Here is a 12,744-nt window from a genome sequence, read left to right as displayed (position 1 = left end):
AAATATGTATATTCTGGACATTAAGCATGTAAAATGCAGTTTTTAACCCAAAGAAAGAAAGGCAACCTTTGTAGATAACACTTAGACATAGTGAGGTATGACTCACACCTGGATTATGATTGTAGAATTTTACTAAAAACAAAACAAAACAACTCCACTAGATTATATGAAGTGTCCCAAAAGTCTTAGTGTCATTTAAGACAGTTTGAAATACCCTGTATAAAAGGCACATGAAGAACATATGCATATGAAGGGAACTCTAGAAATTAGAGAAAAGTGTAGAGGAAGAAACCAAAGGAACCTTGTGGAGTGAGTGTACTACATACAGCCCATTTGGCTAGAAGGAGGAGTGTTGGACTCAGTGCATGGAGGCATGATGGTGATGGAGACTCCAAGATAGTCTTTGGAAACATCTGTTGCATCATTCTCTCTGCTAAAAGCAAAGCAGATGATAATTCTTGTTAAATTATCATTTAATTCTTCAAATGATGAAGGAAGTAAAGGAAAAACACTATTCTGAACCAAATTCTGATTAATAAGTATCCAGCTGTGAAAGCAGAATTAAATTACTTCAAGAAGAAGGGTCTATTGCATTTTAGAGTTAATAGTACGTAAGGAGAGGGGAAGCTAAGTATAGTCTGACATTTTCTCTAAGTTTGAGAAGAGAAGATTTCAAAGAGTTCAGGTGGTAGATTCCCATGGCCTAAAAGTCTACCAGGGCAGTCAGTGCAAAAAGGATGGATAGCTCTCAAAAATGAAATGTTGGCCAGGCATGGTGATGCATGCCTATAATTCCAGCTACCAGGAAAGCTAAGGCTGATGGATCTCTTGAGTTCAGGAGTTCTGAGTTAAATTGGGTTAAGAGAATTCCCACTATGTCCAGCCCCAATATAGTGAGGTCCTGGCACTTTAGGGTTCCCAAGTTGTTTAAGGAAGATCAAATCAGCTCCAGTTAGAAATGGAGCTGTCCAAAACTTCAGTAGCCATCATAGTGGGTCTTGAGTAGCTCCAACACTTCCAGCCTGTAAGTGAAGATTCAGTCTTTAAAAAAGGTTTGTAACAAAACCAGAAATGATGAAGAATGAAAGGGGAAATTGTCTTTAGTCATATAGTTGCAGATTGTACAACAATGTATACAAAGGAAGGAAACAGGAAAAAGTAATTAAGGTTAAATATAAAAGGGTGCCCTGATCCCACAAGACATCAAGATGATGACATGACTTGCACTTTACTTTGATTTGAGTGAGGGAGGATTGATGAGGGGACTAAAGCCCAGCATAAACTGTGGCTGGACAAAAACTGCCAAGAATCACAAGAATTTGGGGAGGCAAAAGAAGGTTTCAAAGAGGGGAGGATTGGCTTAGTGCTCAGTATGGAGGGACAGTGATACTGCATGCCGGAGAGAAAGCAGGCTTAACTTAATTATCATGTGCTTCTTCTTCCTCTTCCAACAGGAATGATCTGATTTGGGAAAATGAGAACAAAAACATTCGAGAGAACATTGAAACCCAAGACCAACGAGGTGGCAAGAAGTTCAAGTCACCAGGCTGGGAGTGAACCATGTGTCAGGGTATTGAAAAACGTGGCTGATATGATTGCTAAACTGTCAGTGATCTTTGAATGGACAACAGAAGTGCCCCAGGGCTGAAGATGGAGCAATGTCCTGCTTTTCCCAAAAGAGAAATGGATGGGCTCTTTCAATTATAGTTTGATGAGCTTTACTTTGAGTCCTGGAAAAATGCTAGAATATATTATTAAAGGGATGGTTTGTGAATATTTTGAAAGTGGTGGTCTCTAAGAGCTAGTGGTGAAGGACATGCCAATACTGACAGGTCAGTCTTAGTGTCTGTGGTTAGTGGATAGATAGAACAGCAAAGGGTATGTTGTAGATATCATATACTTGAATAACAGCAACACATTTATTTATTTGTTTGTTTGCTATGATCACCTCAAGCTCATTCACAAAATTCAACGTTCACTCAAAAGCACCAGGGAATCAATAGTCAAATCAAATGTGGCATAAATTTCCATCCTGACTGCCAAAAGTTGAACAATTTACATCTTCATCAAATGGGACAAAACTCCAATCAAATTAAACCCGCCTTAACAAAAATAATTACAGTGGAGAACATATACAAATCACAGTTCTCGACCATTTATAAATATTAATTTAACTGCTGGCACTTTGAGTGTAGATATGTATTTATCCCTTGACTAACCGAATGATATATGACTAAAGAAATGAATCACATCAGTCATGAAATTTTTACTACAAATGAAACCAAGAAGGAAAAGGATGTAGTTGTCAAGTGGAAGGATGGCTCACAGGTACTCCCTGTAAAGGCTAATGAAGAAATTGGGTTTTATCATGCAGCAAAAGGCAAGAAGAAACATTATTTTGCAAACCATTTCACATTGCTTTGTTTATTATGATGATTTGCAAAAAAAAGAACCAAAGTAAGAACTGAAATTTATGTAACCACTTCTGTTTCAAAGAGTGAAAAGTCCTATGAAGAATTCAATATGAACTTTCAAACTAAACCAATATTTTCTTTAATACTGGATAACTTCTTTGCATAATGGTCATAGGGAAGGAGAGTGAAAAATGTTTTAGAAAATACGTCTCAAAATGTTATGAAATGTAAAATGGATGATTTTGATTACATTGAATTAAAAAGTTTTTCACAAATAAAATAAATGCAGCCAAGATGAGAAGGGAAACAGAAAGCTGGGAAACAATTTTTACAATGTCTCTGATAAATGCCTCATTTCCAAAATATGTAGAGAACTGAGTTAAATTTATGAGAATACAAGTCATCCACCAATTGATAAATGGTCAAAGGATATGAACAGGTACTTTTCAGAGAAAGAAATTAAAGCTATCAGTAGTCATATAAAAATACTTTAAATCACAACTGATTAGAGAAATGCAAATCAAAATGACTCTGAGGTACCACAGCACACTTATAAGATTGGTTAACATGACAAAAACAGTAAAATGATAAATGTTGGAGAAGATGTGGGGATATTAGAACATTAATGCATTGCTTGTGGAGTTGTGAACTGATCCAACCATTTTGGAGAGTAGTTTGTAACTGTGCCCAAAGTGCTGTAAAACTGTGCATACCATTTGACCATTTCTAGGTCTGTATTCCAAAGAGATTGTAAAAATGGGAAAAGGACCCACATATACAAAAATATTTATAGCAGTTCTTTTTGTAGTGGCCAAGAATTGGAAATCGAGGGGATGTCCATCAATTGGGGAATAGTGGAACAAGTTGTGGTATATGAATATAATGAAATACTATTATGCTATAAGAAATGATAAGCAGGCAAACTTCAGAAAAACCTGGAAAGATTTATATGAGTGGATGGTGAGTGAAATGAACAGAACCAGAAGAACATTGTACATAGTAACAGCTATATTGTGAAATGACTGACTTTGATAGACTTAGCTCTCCTCATAAATGCAACGATCTAAGACAGCTCTAAAAGACTCATGATGGAAAATGCTATCCACATTCAGAGAAAGAACTTTGGAGTCTGAATACGGATGGAAGCATACATACTATTTGCTCTCTTTTGTTTTGTTTCTTCTTTCTTGTGGTTCCTCTTGTTAGTTCTAATTGTTCTTCACATCCTGACTAACTGGAAAATGTGTTTAATATGAATGTATAAGTAGAACCTAAATCAGATTGCATGCTGTCTTGGGGAGGGGGAGGAGAGGGAGGGGAGAGAATTTAAAACTCAAAACCTTATGGAAGTGAATGTTGATAACTAAAAATTAATAAATTAATTATATATTAAAATACAAAAAGGAAAATTAAGAATTAATTAAAATTAGAATTAAAAATTCTAAGAATTTTAATTTAAGAATTAAAAAGAATTAAGAATTCTTAAGAATTAAAAAAAACAGAGACCAAAAGCTTACGTACTACATGGAATCTTCACACATGTATGCCAGAATGCTGTATTCAAGAAGAAAGTTGGGAGATGTTGGACAGAGCAAGCATCAAAATCAATATGAAAAATGAAATTAACTATATATTGATCAACAGAAAAAGAAACCAACCTGTTTCCTAATACGGTGGTCATTTCTGAATCATATGTCTGTGTATAGTTAGACAATTGATGTCTAAAGCAAAGACAAAGTCAAAACCAAATTAGAAGAAAGAATAAAAATGAGAAGATATGACATGCAACTAAAAGAGCTCTATCCTGACCTATTTAAATACACTTTCCTTTTCAATGACATTTTTTAGGGTAAAGGCTTAGCAAGGGGATCACTGGATCAAACTTTTGTGACTCATATACTGCTTGAAAAATTTGTACCTATCTATAGTCCCATTACTAATGCAACAGAATGTCTGTTTCTTTCTAGTCAACAGAGAATTTTATTTATGGTTTTTTTGTTTTGTTCCAGAAAAGTATTTTGTTAGTTTCACATGATTTTCTTGAGGACAAAATGGAAAGTGGTTGACTGGAAGAGTGTATATTTTAGTAGGTTGTTATCTCAAGGAACACAATTGCTCTTTTTGAATATCTTTGACATCTATTAGGCTCATTTATAATAGGGCACCTCTGGCCTAGACACGCCACCTTCTTCTCTTCTCACACCCACACTATCCCTTTCCTTGAGGGATATTTGGTATTTAAAATCTTTCACACTTCTTCCAGGTTAAAGACCCACTCTGAATAGGTGGAGACTTCCTGGTCTTTGTCTTTGATGTCATACTTTGGAAAACAATCTGATATGCCTGATGGAGATCCTGACCTCTCCCAGTAAAATTCATAACTCTTATTTGGCACTGTTGAATTGTCAGTAAATTCCTGTGTGAAACTACCTTGGCATAAAATGCATTAGGTAATCTGGGTTATTCCCAAGGGCAGATTGCTATTGCAAAACTCTTAATGACACCTCACTCCCACCCCTTTTCTCCTGCTCTGGGCTGGAGACATGGTACCTCATGCCCGATGATTTCTCCTTAGTGACTAAGACCTGGTGGTAGCCTTTGCCCTGATTTCCCCATATCCTAGCCTTTTTTTATCTTAAGTTAGTATTTAGACCATCTCTTCTGTGAATTAAAATAAGCTAAATTAAGCTGACTTTTCATATCAAGGGGTGGTCTGTCTCTTTCTTGAAAGTCTTTGTCACAAAACTTATGAAACAGTCAGGGATGGATAGCCCTAGATCTTGTTGAAAGACAAGGTGGAAAGAGGAGTGATTCTTGGTTTGATGTTAACCTGGAGAGTAGTCTTTGGTGGGACATCTTAAGGATTTGTCTTTAGGCCTATTCTATTCACCATTTTTTAAATCAGTGGCTTTGTACAAATGCCCTAAAGGAATGCTTGTCAGTTTTGCAAATGATACAGAAATGGGGATGTGAGACAGCTAACATGTTGGATAAAAGAATTAAAATTTCAAAAGATTTCAATCAATTAGAAATTGAGTTGATTTTCACAAGATGATATTTAAAGAGATTAAATATAAATCGCTCTACTTGGGTTCCAAAAAATCAACTGTACAACTGGGAGTTTTAGTGGAATGCAAGCTCAATATTCATCAATTTCATTGCACAAAAGATTAAAAAGCTGACATGTTTTAAGGAATATTAATATCCATTAATAAGCTGAAGAGCATTCAGAGGAGGGCAATGAAGATGATGATAGGCACGGAGGCCATGTGCACTGATGGACTGAAGGAATTAGGGATATTTAAACTGGAGAAGAGATTAGTGTAGAAGATGACAGCTGTCTTCAATTACTCCAAAGGTGGTCACGTAGAGGAGGGTTTGAGCTTGTTTTCCTTGTCCCCAGGAGGTATAACAAGTTGCAAAGGTGGAAGTTGCAGAGGCAGATTATAGCTGAGTCATGAGTCACTAATCTCTGAGGAATCAAAAATGAGTATCATTCCAAGGGCAAAGGAGAAACCCATGGTGAGTGGGTGGAGGTTGAAACATCTGACAAAGAACAAGAGGAAAAGCAAAGTTGGAATTCAGGACATAGCCAAAGAAATTCAGGACCAAACAAAATGGACTAGGTGAATGGCAAGGGTGAAAACTATCTGGAGTATAGGCAGCAGATTCCATTGGTATCTGCATGATGCCAAGAGAAAGTAAGGCAGGTGTCTAGTAGTCGGGGCATCCCCTATGGCAGGAGAACCATGAAAGCACATGGATGAGAGTCCAACAGGATGGGCAGGGAAGGAAGGAAGGAAGGAAGGAAGGAAGGAAGGAAGGAAGGAAGGAAGGAAGGAAGGAAGGAAGGAAAGAAAGAAAAAAGTGTTAGCTGACACATGCCAGGCACCATGTTCATGTTCAGTCATGTCCAACTCTTCAGGACTCCATTTGTGGGTTTCCTGGCAAAGATACTGGAGTGGTTTAGCATTTCCTTCTCATTTTACAGATGAGGAAACTGAGCAAATAGGGTGAAGTGACTTGCCCAGGGTCTCACAGCTAATAAGTGTCTGAGGCTGGATTTGAACTCAGGAAGAAGAGTCTTCCTGTCTGCAGGTCCAGTACTCTATCCTTTGCGCCACCTAGCTGATCCAATAGGCTTCCAGGCACCATGCAAGTCATTTTATGAATATTATCTCATTTGATCCTCACAACAGCCCTGAGAGGTAGGCACTATTATCAAGTCCCATTTTAAAGCTGAGGAAACCAAGGCAGAGGTTAAATGATTTGCTCAGGGTCACACAGCTAGTGGGCAGCTAGGTGACTCATGGAGAGGGCAAGGGGCTTGGAATCAGGAAACATTACCTTCATGAGTTCAAATCCATCCTCAAATACTTACTAGCTATGTGACCCTGGGCAAGTCACTTCACCCTGTTTGCCTCAGTTTCCCCATCTATAAAAATGAGTTGGAGAAGGAGATGGCAAACTACTTTGGTACCTCTGCCAAGAAAACTCTAAATAGGATCCTGAAGAGTTGGACGCAACTGAGTAACAACACAACTGTCTGATTTGAACCTGGGTCTTTCTGATTTCAAGTCCAGCACTCTACCCATTAGGGGGCTGGGAAGGACAAGTACAGGAGATCTTGACATGCACAACTCCCTTAAATCTTTTATATCTCTGGAAAACAAGCACTGCTTTCAGGACAGCTTCAGGTACCTTTCAGGGTAGACCAGGTGAGGTCAGTGTTCCATTACCACTACCTACAAGGGCAAGGAGGCCTATAGTTTCGGTAGGGGATCATTAAGGGATGTTAATTTCAATTTTAATTATCACAGAGCTTTGTATATCTGGCCCAGATACAGCACCTTGTCATATAAGTAGAAAAACTAGTGTTAATCCTTTCCACTGGGTGTAATTCAATTGAACAGGCAGTGTAACAAAATGCTGGCTGAGACATGAGCACAGTTAAGATTCAGTAACTAATTAAAATAGCACTAAAACTCAAATGATATCTTCCTCTGGCTCGTTAAATGTGGCATTTCTCACTGTTTAGACTCCAGTGCTAGGAAGGCTTTGCGGGAACACTCTTTCTGCCCAGTGAGGGCTGCCTTCCCCAATCTCTGGTTACTCCCTCCTTGTTCCCTGTGCTCCAGCCAAGATGAAACCTTCTCCATTCCCAGTACAAACACTGATCTTTCTCCTTTGCTCACCCTGTTCCCTTACACCTAAGATGCTCCGTCTTTCCTTTTCACCTGTTGTATTTCTAATTATCCTTACAATCACAATTCAAATGCCAACTTGTCCAGGAAGATTCCCCCTAATCTCTCTGGTGGGTAATAACCACCTCCCCTTTCCCCTGTGCTATCACATAGCATTTATTATGCAGTACTGCCTTCATTGATGTCTTATGCCATTGACAAATTGCATGGTACCCCAAACTTGTTTCCACATTTGTAAAAGTAAGTGACAGAGAAAGAAGACGAGCCTAAGTCAGATCCCTGTGCACTTTTCACTGTTATCATGCTGCTTGAAATCTTTTGTTTTAGCTCATTTCATTTCCCAATATATCCCTTTGTGTTCTCCCATTCAGAGAGTTATCTCTTAGAACAAAGAATATGGAAAGTGATGGGAAAAAGCAGTTCAGCAAAACTAACCAAATATCCACAAAATTGGAAAACAGATGCAAAATTCCACATCCACAGTACCATACCTCTGCAAAGAAGAGAGAAAGATACATTCTAATATCTCTTCTTCGTGGCCAAATTTGATCATTGTAATTACATAGCATTCAGTTTTGGTTTTTGTCGGGCTTTCTATTTTTTATTATTGTAGGTACTATGTATATTGTTTACCTGATTCTACTTATTTTACTTTGCATCAGTTCATACACATCTTCCCATGTCTCTCTTTGTTCTTCATATTGGTTTGCCATTTCTGTACTGGTTTATATGCAAGTTGATCATAGATTTAGACTTGGAAGGCATCTGATAGGTCATTGATCTTACTAACTACCTCATTTTTAATGAAGTACCTTCCTCCAGGTCACATAAGTAAATTGGCAAAGCTGGGATTTGTTAATGATGGGATTTGAACCCAGGCACTTTGACTCCAAATTGTATTCTTTCCACTTCATCAAATTATCAGATGTCTGCTCTTGGACAGTCATTTGAAAGTTGAAAATATGCTCATTGGTTCATATTCTGGACTGGGTGTGGTAGAGGTGGGGCAGAATTTCCCTCCACTGAGTTGTATCAATTGGTGGCCATTGAGCTTCAGGTTATTATCCTTTTCCTCATCTTATCTGTCTCTTCCTCGCCAAGAAGAGGAATTTACAGAATCATAGAATTTCAGCACTGGAAAAGGCCTCAGAAGTTATCTGAGCCCAACAGTGCCGGTATAGCAATCTCACCTACAAAATTCCACTAGCAGTCATCCAGTCTCTGCCTGGAGATCCCCCATAAAAGGAAACAGTACTTTCCAAGGAATCTCATCCTATTTTTCAGTGCTTTTGACAGTTAAGATGTTTTTTCCTTATAAGGAGCTGAAATCTACCTCTTTGCAACTTCTACTCAGTGCCTTTGGTTTGGCCTCAACCCCTCTGGTGCCAAGATCAAACTGTTTTGGAGGAAGGAGGCTGGGCAAAATGGTAGACATGTCCCTGGACTTTAGTTCATTCCAGCAACTTTGACTTCCAGATACTGGAGTGGTTTGGCATTCCCTTCTCCAGATCATTTTACAGATGAGGAAACTAAGTCAACTGGGATTAAGTGATTTGCCACATTTAGTGTGTCTGAGGCTGGATATGAACTCACAAAGATGAGTCTTCCTGACTATAGGCCCAGCACTCTGTCCACTGTGCCGTCTAGCTGTCCAAAACTTTTATTAATTTACTCTTAAAATTTGTATTAATATCTTTTATTTTTCTATCACCTTATTCCAAATATATCCTTCCTCTCTCCCCTACTCAGAAAGCTATCATCTATAATAAATAAAAAAGAAAAATAACAACAAAAAATTCAGCAAAATTAACCAGTACATCATCTGATTTTGGTGTATGCAGTATTCCCCATTCATAGTCACTTCTGCAAAGAAGAAAAGGGAGATGTAATTTTGTTACCTGTTCTTTGGGGCCAAGCATGGTCATCAAATGCCCTGTGTCAAGTTTCATTTGGTGGTGGTATTTTTTTTCACTTTTATTGTTGTATGTAGGGTTCTTTTCAGTGATCTCATGTCCATTTTCTAGTCAATAGTCCTGAGTAAGAGTCATTTACTCTTCTAGTTTTAACAAACTGTGACATTGATAAGAATTTTGCCATCTAGTATGCATTCACTCAAGAGTATGTGATACATGACAGGGACAATCAGAGTGGAATAGTAAAGAGAGCATTGACTGGAACAGAAGCTCAAAATCCAGCCCTGAAACTTACTACCTGTGCCACCATGGCCATCACTTAAACTCCTTCAACTTAATTTTCCTTATATGTATAATGAGAGTATTGGACTAGAAGGTCTCCACAGTCCTTTACAGGTGACCTATGTATTATAAGGAACCTAGCACGGGGAGCTCCTCTGGTAAAGAAAATCACAAAATCATCATATCTCAGAGTTGGAAGGACCCTGAGACACAATCAAACCCAACCTGTGAGACTTTTTGCAAATATCTACACAAGAATCTCCCATACAACATACCCAACCAATGATCATCCAACCTTTGTTGCGAGACCTCTTTTGTCAAAGAATCCTCTCCCTCCCAGGGCAGCCCATTCCAGTTTGGGGAATTAGAACCTGTTCCAATTATTAGGGAAATTCTTCCTTAAACCAAGTCTAAAAATGCCTGTCAGCCCTTTAGGTATTTGAAAAGGAATTTTTAAAGACTAGATACCTACCACAGTTACTTAAAATCAGATTTTTGTCATTGTTATTCCACAGAATGAAAGCCTATTTTAGAATTTTTTCTAAAGCAACTAATATTATCCAGAACTATTGAGATATATTCACTTACATCAGAAGTGTGAAACGATGTATTTGTTTATGACATTTAAGATTTTCAGGGACTAATACAGTCCTACTGCTTTTTATGAATCAATACACTGTGAAATTGATAATTTTCTACTGTTGCTAGTTTGTGGTTTACAGAGAAGAAGAATACGAAATCTTAATCATAAGATTTAGCTTTTCTCTGGTTGACAGATACCATTTAGGTAATTGCTATGGAGATCATCCAGGATGGTATTACTTTCAAATGTCCTCTTCCTGTTGTTCCATTAAACCTCAGAAATGCTGTGGAAATGCCAGTATTTTGGCAAGTAGCAAACGCTTGATAAAGCCAATGAGCATCATTGTATAAAAAAAAAAAAAACATTAGTCATTAAAGAGTAATGCCACTAAAGATGGCAAATTGAAGACTGAGGAACATCAAGATTACTCACAAAAATTCAAACCTCCTACCCCAAATCAAATCCAGCGTGGAATGGATTTATGCCATTGAAATGTGGGTGGCCTGGCAACTCCTAGTCTCCAGTGACGTATCTTCCTGCCTATAAAAAGTCCTTGCAATTATGAAAGCACAGCAAAGTTGATTGATATTATGTCAAGATGTTTTATTTGGGAAATGATCGCTGTGCCAATGAACCTTGTCTGTGGTCAATTTCTGTAACCCTAATGGGCTTCATGTTAAAGGGAATGACCCACAACAGTTTTCTACCACGTTGTGCCCCACAAAGGAAGTTGATTGACATCCAAATAACATCAAATATTTTTCAGGCTAATAACATTGAAAGCAAATTTTTGATTCAACATAAAAACAGCTAGAGTTGTGGATGAACTGTATTTATCTGTCATTTTTAATTAATTCAATGTTATCATGGTCCTAGATAATAAATGATGAAAAACACTTTCCATTTCTTGGTAGAGAAGTCAAGGTACTTTGATTATAGTCAGAAATGGGCTCTATGTCAGTTTTCTTTACTTTTTCTTTGTAATAAGGAAGGGGTCTTTGGAAAGCATGGGGTACATCAGGAAACAAATTTACAAAAATACAAGTCATCCATAAAATGTTTTAGAAGAAAAATTAATTGAAAATCTTCCATTTTTCTACAGGACTTCCTTCCTTCCTTCTTTTTTTAAAATATATACTTATAAATGTGTTTTAACATGCTTTGGTATTCAAATTGAAGAGGGATTCTCTACAGAGGTAGCTAGATGTCACAGTGGATGGTTTTGGACTTGGAATCAGAAAAAACTTTAATTCAAAATGAAACTTAGACATGCACTTATTTGTAACAGTTGGAAAACCGCTTAACTGCTCTTTGCCTCAGTTTTATCACTTATAAAATGAAGATAATAATAACACCTACCTCATAGGATTATTATGGGAATAGATGAGATAATGTTTGTAAAGTATTTGCAGAACTTAAAGTTCTGTTTTCAATTATTTGGATATTTAAACAGCTAAATAAAACAACAACTATTGCTGCTGTTATTATTATCATAGTTATTTTTATATTAGGAGCAGGTCGGTGGAATAGCGGCTAGTGTTCTGGGACTAGATTCAGGAAGACTCCTGAGTTCAAATCCAGCCTCAAACATTTATTAGTTGTGTGATCTTGGGAAAGTCACTTAAACTCTTTTTGCCTCAAGTTTCCTCAGATCTAAAATGGAATAATAATTCTAGCACCAACTCACCCCCACTTCCACCAGGGTTGTTATGAGGATCAAATGAGATGATATTTGAAAAATACTTTGTAAACTTTAAGGTACTATATAAATATGATATATAATTAATAATAATAATAGTAATTACTCTATTATTATTTTTCTCACATTTTTGTATAGATGGAGGGAAGAGACTTGGTGTCCCTGTTATTTCAATCTTATGCAAAGAGCAATTTATTTAGCACCCACTATTGTTGTTGGAGTAACAGTGACAAAACTCAAAAAATCACTGTCCTAAAGTACCTTACCTTCTATTTAGAGAAGTATCATGAGTACACAATCATACATACAAAGTACTATTATATAGACAATGTATAACAACTGGAATCATCTTGAGTTAAAATTTGAAGGAAGCCAGGAATCATAATGGGTAGAGGTGAGGAGGGAGAGCTCTCCAGGTATGGGAAAAACCAGGGCAAACAGAGAGAGGTGGGAAAAAGACCATTATTTATGTGACATGATGAGTTGGATTGTTTGACTGGATACTTTCGAGCCACAGCATAGGAGCATGAGAAGAAAAGTCATGGGCCAAAGGTCTAAGAAGGTAGATTGAAATTGGAATATGAAGGACTTTACATAATAAACAAAAGCTTGTAATTTATTGTAGAAACAAAAAGGAGTCTCTGTGCAT

The sequence above is a fragment of the Notamacropus eugenii genome, chromosome 3 (genome assembly GCF_028372415.1).
Source record: "Notamacropus eugenii isolate mMacEug1 chromosome 3, mMacEug1.pri_v2, whole genome shotgun sequence".
NCBI classification, from domain to species: domain Eukaryota; kingdom Metazoa; phylum Chordata; class Mammalia; order Diprotodontia; family Macropodidae; genus Notamacropus; species Notamacropus eugenii.
This window is presented reverse-complemented; position numbering follows the sequence as displayed.